Genomic DNA, 8,129 nt, shown 5'->3' on the forward strand with positions numbered 1-8,129 from the left:
GTAGGTGTTCATTATACATGACCGAATCATCTAAAACCATCTAAACATAATCTCTCTCAACTTATGATTTGATTTCTGCCATTTTCCCAATATATACATTTCTAATTCTATATTTTTCCAGTCTTATCACACATTCATCTAAACATGAATAGTTATTCTATAAAATTTTCTAGAATTCACAGATCACATAATATCACAAATGAAGTTACTCCATATATATATATATATATATTACATTAATAAAATTAAACCAAAAAAGCAGAAACTGAACTACAGAGAGAGGGGGAGAGAGAACAGACATCGTTCAGGACCAGGCCGCCATCGAAGTTGAGAGAGTCGAAGCGACCGGCCAAGCGGTTGTTGCGATCCGCATCAGACTCTTCTTGGAAACCACGGCCTTTGGTCTTCTTGGGAGCAGTGGCGGCAGCGAAGGCGGAGGAGCCGTCGGTAATGGCGGACTTGAGCTTTGGGAGAGGAGCCCTAGGCGAAGCAGTGTTGACGTCAACAGTGCCGTCCTCGTCCATGAGATCGTCGTCCTCCGGCTCGAAGTCCACCGCTTCTACATCTATGTTCGCCATTCTCTCTCTCTCTCTCTCTCTCGGGTAAGGGTTTTTGCGCTCCGAGGGTTTGGATTCGCTTTGACAGATCGGTTTATTTGGGGTAGAACTTTATTTATTTTTGTTCAAAAAAAAAAAACTTTATCTATTTATTTTAATTTTCATTTTTAAAAAATTAATAATAAAAATCTCAAGAATTTGACCTTATAATAAAAAAAATCTTTAAATTTTCATTTTGTTAATTTAAACCTTATTTTTTATTTAATTTTTATATATACTATCTACCTATTTTAGTTAAATAAAATGACAAAAAATAATATTTAATTATTAAATTTAACAAAAAATTATATTTTATACATTTTATATACACTTACATTAAATTTAATGACTACGATATTATTTTTTCATCGATTTTATTTAACAAAAATGGACTAGTAATTTAAATTGAAAATAAATCAAAAATTAAATTTTAAAATAATAAAATTAAAAACTCACGGTTTATTTTATTACAATTATCAAACTCTTTTTCTTTTTTCTTTTTTTTGATTAAATTACACTTTGGCTCTTAAAGATTTTTTTCATGCAAATTTATTTATTTATTTTAATTTTAGATAAATTATAATTTGCCCCTTCTATCTTTCATTATTTTCTCTTTAGTCTTTAATTTTTTTTTTCTCACTTTAACCTTTCATATTTTACTTTTTCCCAATTTTATTATAAATCTAATTTATGTTTAAAGTTATACATAAAAATATATTCTTATATTAAAATTTGGATTGTGTTAGGTGTGTAAATTATATATAATAAAAAATTTATGACATGTGACTGTCAACTAATCATTTTTTTTTTTTTGGTATAATTTTGAATATAAATTTGATTTACGAGTAAATTAGAAGGAGAAAAAAAAAAGTTGAAAATATAAAGGGTTAAAGTAGACCCCAAAAAAAATAATTTAGGATTAAAATGAAAAATGACCAAATATAAAGATGACTAAGTGTAATTTAACCTTAAGTTTTTATAAATAACTTGCACGTTTCATTTTCAAATTGTTGCTCAAATTTTATATTGATTCATCATTTTTTAATTAAAATAATTAAGTGTTCATAATTTAATTTATATTTTTTGGCAAATCACACTAACAGTTTCTGTAGCTTGAAATTTGTGTCACTTTGGCTTATAATTTTTCAATTGTAATACATTTGATCATAAATTTTAAAACTCGTTTTAAATAAGGACAATTGAATACACTATTGCTCCATTTTAAGGACAAAATCGTTAATTTGATAAAATATAAACTAGTTTGACAAAAATAAATGTCAATTTTTTGTGTATTTTTTAAAATTTTACATTTTTAGGTATGTGTTTTGATGATGATCATGTAATGAGTGGTTATTTTTGTTGATATTTTTTGATGTTATCGTGTAATATATGGTTATATTTATTGTTAAAATATATATTTATTATTGTTATCATGTAATGGATAGTTATTAAGCTCTTAATGTGTAATTGATATGTTTAATGTATGAAATGTTTTTAATTTTGAATTTTTTTATTTAATGGATTGGTTTAGTAATTATATTAAAGTTATCACCATATTTGACTTTAAAAAAAATAAAAACTAATTTAACGAAAAAATATATATAAAAAATATTTAAAAATTTTATTTATACCATTCCAAAACATAAAATTATATAAAAATGGTATTTTTTTAAATTTTTTTCACCAATTTAATTTTTAACTTATTAGAAAAAAAATTCAAAATATATTCTAAAAACTAAACTAAACTAAACAGAACTTTATAACTAAGAAAGTTTCAATATTATTCATTCAAAAAAGGTCATTAAATTTTAAACAATGTACAAATTAATCAATACAAAATAAATTATATAACAATTTTATTTTTAAAACATTATTTAAAATAAAATATATTACAATTGAAAAGTTAAAAACTAAAGTAATACAATTTAATTCGCCTATATTCTAATATTACCTCCTTATCACACAATGTTCAAAGAGGGAGGCAGGCCGCGGGGTGGGTGTTGTGAGGAATTGGACAGTGCTGTGCCTCCGAAACGGCGTAGTTTCGTGAATATCTTCAAACTAGTCAAGTCTACGTCCGTATGCCAATTTACGTTGCTTTTGACAAATAATACTGTTATATGTATCAATTAATGTACATGTTAATATATTGATAGATGATGTGATATTATTTATATAATTTTAAATATTTGTAACTTGTATAATAAATATAGTCAATATAATATTAATTGATATACTAATATATACACTAATTGATGCATGCAAAACAAGTATGCCGACTTTCATTTGTTGCCAATCATTAATCCCAGAGCCGCTATAAATTATGTGATTACTATTTGAAAATGACATTAATCAATGTACAAAAATGATGTAATTGTGACAATTTTGAAAATATAAACCATCCATTTTGATGAGTCTTTATTTTTAAAATTTTAAAATCAAAGTTTCTGACAAAATTATGTATTGATTTTATGTATAATTTTTATATTTCTATATTATTACTCATACTATATATATATAATTAAATATAGTTGTGCCACGTATGCAATATGTAAATAAAATTTATTTTGCATATAGCCTACAATACTCTAACTTCAACTCTACATCCTAGGTTTTAGTTTCATAATTAATTTTAGTTATAATTTTTTAATTCAAATTTTTTAAAAATTGAGTTTTTTATTTTTCATATTTTTAAAATATTTTAACCAAATTGTTTATTTTTTAGACATATCTGACTTAAATGTATTTATATAATGAAATATTTATAATAAAAAAAACAATAAATACATAGGAATACGAAAATATATTAATTTTTATATTTTTGAATTTATTAAATTTTTTAAAGTTTTTTCACAAATATTATACTGTTTAAACATATTTATGTTAGATATATTTAAAATTTTAAAAAATTCTTAAAATATTAAAAAAAATTCAATAAATAAAAAATATAAAAAAAAAACCCAATATTCTAAAAAGTGGACTCAAAATTCTGAAAGCAAATAAAGTGCGGCTCCGTTTGGCAAGGGCTTTTGTGGCTATTTTAGCCACAAAAGACAAAATAGCTATTTTAGCCACAACAAACAAAACATCACATCTAACCTATAATCATTACATTCTTCTTTCACAAAAAAGTCAAAAAAACCTTTCCCAAATCAAGCTTTTTAGCTCAGACTAAAAAAGTCAAAAAGCCAACCCACTTCCCAAACGGAGGCCATGTATACTCAAGAATCCAAACACAAAAAACATATATAGGCTCTGTTTGGGAATATGGTTTATGGGCTTTTTTGGCTATTTTAGCTACAAAATATAAAATAAGTTATTTTAGCCATAACAAACAAAACATCATATCCAACCCATAATCATTACACTCTTCTCTAAAAAAAAAAGCTAAAAAAACCAAAAAACCAAAAAGCCCTTCCCAAATCAAGCTTTTTAGCCCAGGCTAAAATAGCAAAAAAAAAACCAAAAAACCAACCCACTTCTGTTGGCTTTTTGGCTTTCGAAGGTTATTTTTGTAATTATGAGTGTGCCAGCAAGGATCAATCAGTCCTTACAGAATATTAATTGCCAACCAATTATCAGACGATTGTGTTTTAGTTCTTTCAGTCTCAATGAAGAGAACTTTTACTGGTGGCTTTGTTTAGGAGAATTAAGTAAACAATGATTAAATGAAGAACAATTGTAGTATTTCATTAAGCAAAATGAAAGACTTACAAAAATCCAATCAGCCTCGTAGAGGTTTACAGCAACAAGCTACTTGAAAACTACTCCTATGAACGAAATGCAGTGCAGGAATTTGAAGTACAGAAATATAAAGAACAAGAAATATAAAAACTAAAAGGAAAAATAAAGTAGATAAAACTGATTTTTTGGATCTGAGTCTGGGACGTTTTTCCAAGCTTTCTTTGCTATTCATACTTCTTAATGACAACCGTGAAATGGACTTCTAACCGTCGAACCATCTCTCCATCATCACCGATTATGCTTCCTTGCAGTTAGCTCCACTAAGTCATATGCAGTTAGGCTTCCCTCTTGATTTTGAATTTAAATATGTGAGTAACCGTTAAGGCCACGTCATCTTGCATCTCTTTGCTGATTCAGTGTTACGCAGATCTATAACAAACCAATGCTGACTGCCACGTGTGTGATTATGATTGAAGATTTGAATTGTCTTCCCGTACTGCCTTTATCCTGCCACGTGCCGAACTGTGATTGGCTTGTATAAAATATGTAACCAACATTACCCTCCGCACTAATATACCCAATACTTGGTGATATTAGTGAAGCAAGGTATATTACCCACGTCTTAGAACGTGCATAGGCTCTGCATTTTTCAGAAATGCAATCGTCATTCCTTAATGAAATATTTACATTAAATTCTCTTCTAACTTGAACACTCCTACTATCTCAGCATTCGAAAAGACTAGTTCAGCTCTTATGGCCAAGTAGACCTTTTCCTATCTCGATCAAGCATACGAAGAGTTGTTTGATAATGCTGTTCGTCCTCGAAAGAATCTTCATGCATCAATTAGCCACCTTTACCCACCTTCTTATATTCAAGTCATGGAAACATTTGCAAATTATCAACCTTTGTATTATGAACCTGTCATTCACAATTCCTTAACCCAAAATTTTGCAAACATGGATATTGGAGGCTCTTCTTCTGACCCAAAACCTTCTGCGTGGGATGAAGCTGTTGCTTCTTCTTCTTCTGGGGCTTCTGGTTGGAGAAGCTGGCCAGAACCTGAGAAGTCTAAGTTAAGGGAACGAATCAATCATCATTTTGTCGAATTCGTTGATCCTCTAACTTTCCCTCCCTTTGCTCGGAGTTCAGTGGTTTACCCATATGTACCCATTGACTGTCGACGCTGTTTAGAAGATAACTTACTTGTAGCATGGTACACGTCTTCCATGCCTACGAAGATAGTTCAAGCCACCCCTTGTCCAGAAGAGGCCCAAGGATACAGCCCTTCATTCTTAGCTCAAAGAGCTAAACTTTGCTCTTCTAACTGGCTTGACATTGTTAACAACCCTCAATTTCCTCATTCTTTCGAGATAGAAGCTCATGCGCCTTCTTTTCGCAAAACCCTCACTGGATGGAGGAACTGAGACTTAATCTCTTTGAGGACCAGTTTTTCCCCTCATATCATCCTCCATCTCCACCTACCAAGCATCAACGACAGCAAGCCCAACTTTTGCTTACAGCCTTCTCTCACTTGCCCTTCAATGTTCTTGAGGACGATGTTTCTCTCAAGAACTTTCGACGGACTTCTGATGTTATGACCCGGGGTCATGTCCTCAACCCTGTTACCCAAGCAGAGCTTCAAATGTTTTTAGATCAGCTCCCATTACTTCTTCATTGGCACCATATTTCTGTGGCCACCACTCGATCCTTGGATCAAATCTCAGCCCGTCGAGTTCATACCCAGTATGAAATAGAGAACCTTATCGATGAATATAATGATTTCAAGAATAAAGACTCTGCATACTGTGATGACTTGGACATAGATGAGATGGAACAAGGGTTGAAGGAAACAGAATTCGAAATAAAGGTTGAGAAACTTTTTATCAAGTTAGAGCATATCAACTTCAGAAACCCAACCTGGAGAAAATAGAAGATAGAACAAAGAAAGAACAGAAGTTCATTGACCATAGTTGGAGCAAATTTCATAACCTTGTTATTTATTCTGTTCCTTATTTTTATGAGCTTGAATATGTAGCCAAAGAAGGCCTATGATGCAATTGCTCTTATTGTAATAAGGCTAAGATGTTTCCTTTTTATTTGGCATGGTCTGATTTTACCCTTTTTGTCGAAGTCAAACAATCTTAGGGCTTTGAAGTCAACAATTTCATCCTTCGAATCTCAATTCGATCATTATCAGCGACAATACTAAAGAAACCAACTTGAGTTTTTCCAACTTATGGAGTGTAATTAACAACTTTTGCCGGTTTTCTTTTAGAATCAGAGCTCCGAATTCACCAATTTTGCCCTTCGAAACTTGATTTGATCATATCAAATTCCCTATCATATGGTTAACTCAACCAAGGACTTTCAAATCAATTTTGTTTCGAACAATCAGTCTATATTTTCCAAAGTATGGAAACCTTTGGTAAGTACTGCACTGTTTTATTTGGAAAAAGTAATCTCTTTTGTATACTATCAAACCAACTATTGGTTTGAAACAATTTCTAACTGAAAAGTATTTCAATTTTTGCTTCGAAGGATTTTACTCATTTAGAAACCAACAAATAGGTTCTTAATCTTTTTGAAGTAAACAAATACCTAAACACTCTTTCACCGTGAGGCATGGAATGTACTTCGAAGTAGGCTTTCGACATTCGAAGTCGTTTGTCATTTCATTTTGGCGCCAAAATTTGGCTTCAAAGCCAAATACTTTATTTCGAAGCTGACATCAGTATTTGAGATGTGTTTTCCTTCATGATTATCAATATAGAAAGAAACTTTTCGCATCCGTAGCTTTAGTACTTCTTTGTGAATTCCGTTCGTGCAACACGATTGGGTATATTTTTTGAGACGCAAAAGTTTTAAAACCCTTTTATTTCGTGCTTTGAATTCACCTTAACCCTTCATCTCTACTGACCTTCCTTTTCCTCTACTCTCTTTCCTGACTTCGTCTTCTGAGAAAACTCTCTATCAATGGCTTCTCCTTCTTTGAAAATACCGGTCGTGGAACGGCGAGTCCGTCTGTGACCTTGAAAAGGATTATTGACGCAGAGTGTGAGAAGTACAAGGCTGGTGAGAAAAGCACCATTGACGGACGCATCTTCATTCCTCGTCGTCATGAGCAGAAAGGGTATGTGCTTGGGCCCATTTTCAAGGAGATTCCTACTGCGCTTCCAGCTCTATATCCACGTCTAGAGGACCATTGTCTCCTTTACGAAGGTGGTCTTTAGTGGGGAAGCTGGAGGATGAACCGCCCCGTCGCTGCTGGCCTACGGTGAGACCAGAGTGGCAAGAGTGGTATGGTCAAGTCGTCCTTGGTAGGACTCTGGATCTTCAAGAGCTCTGTCTTTTCAACGCCCTCCAATTATCCAGGTTCACCATTTCGGAGGACCCTTTCCTAATACCTGATGCCCTTTACTTTTGGAATTCTGCTTTTAATTTCTTTCAATTCAGATGTAGGATAATGGCCCCCCACTGTTCTTGATATGTGCCATCTATTAGGATTGTCTCCTACCGGAACCCCTATTGGTCCAGATTATCCTGACCTCAAAACCCCTTTTTCCCTTCCCTCTCTTAACTCATCCTACAGTGACTTTGTCAAGGCTGAGAATAAAAGAGAGGGCCCTGTGACTGATAAAGAGTTCTTTTCTTTTATATTATATTGGCTTTGCAAGTTCCTTTTCTGCACCTCTTCTCAGAGGATCATGCTTGAATTCGCCCCTCTTGCCAAAGCCCTTGTCTTACAAAGAAAGGTGGCTTTAGCTCCATATGTCTTAGGTCATGTATATAGAGTTTGTTTCATTTTCTGTGAGAAACCCTTGGACACCAATCAAGGAGGTCCATTTTGG

General features: G+C 32.1%; 1 pseudogene; it reads right to left on the reverse strand.

Annotated features, from left to right (window-relative positions):
* Positions 1-245: 245 nt before the first annotated feature.
* On the reverse strand, positions 246-578 carry LOC145821918 (RNA-binding protein Y14 pseudogene; annotated as a pseudogene).
* Between the last annotated feature and the right edge of the window lie 7,551 nt (positions 579-8,129).

Source organism: Camellia sinensis, chromosome 3 (assembly GCF_055761805.1).
Source record: "Camellia sinensis isolate YWXY chromosome 3, ASM5576180v1, whole genome shotgun sequence".
Lineage (NCBI taxonomy): Eukaryota > Viridiplantae > Streptophyta > Magnoliopsida > Ericales > Theaceae > Camellia > Camellia sinensis.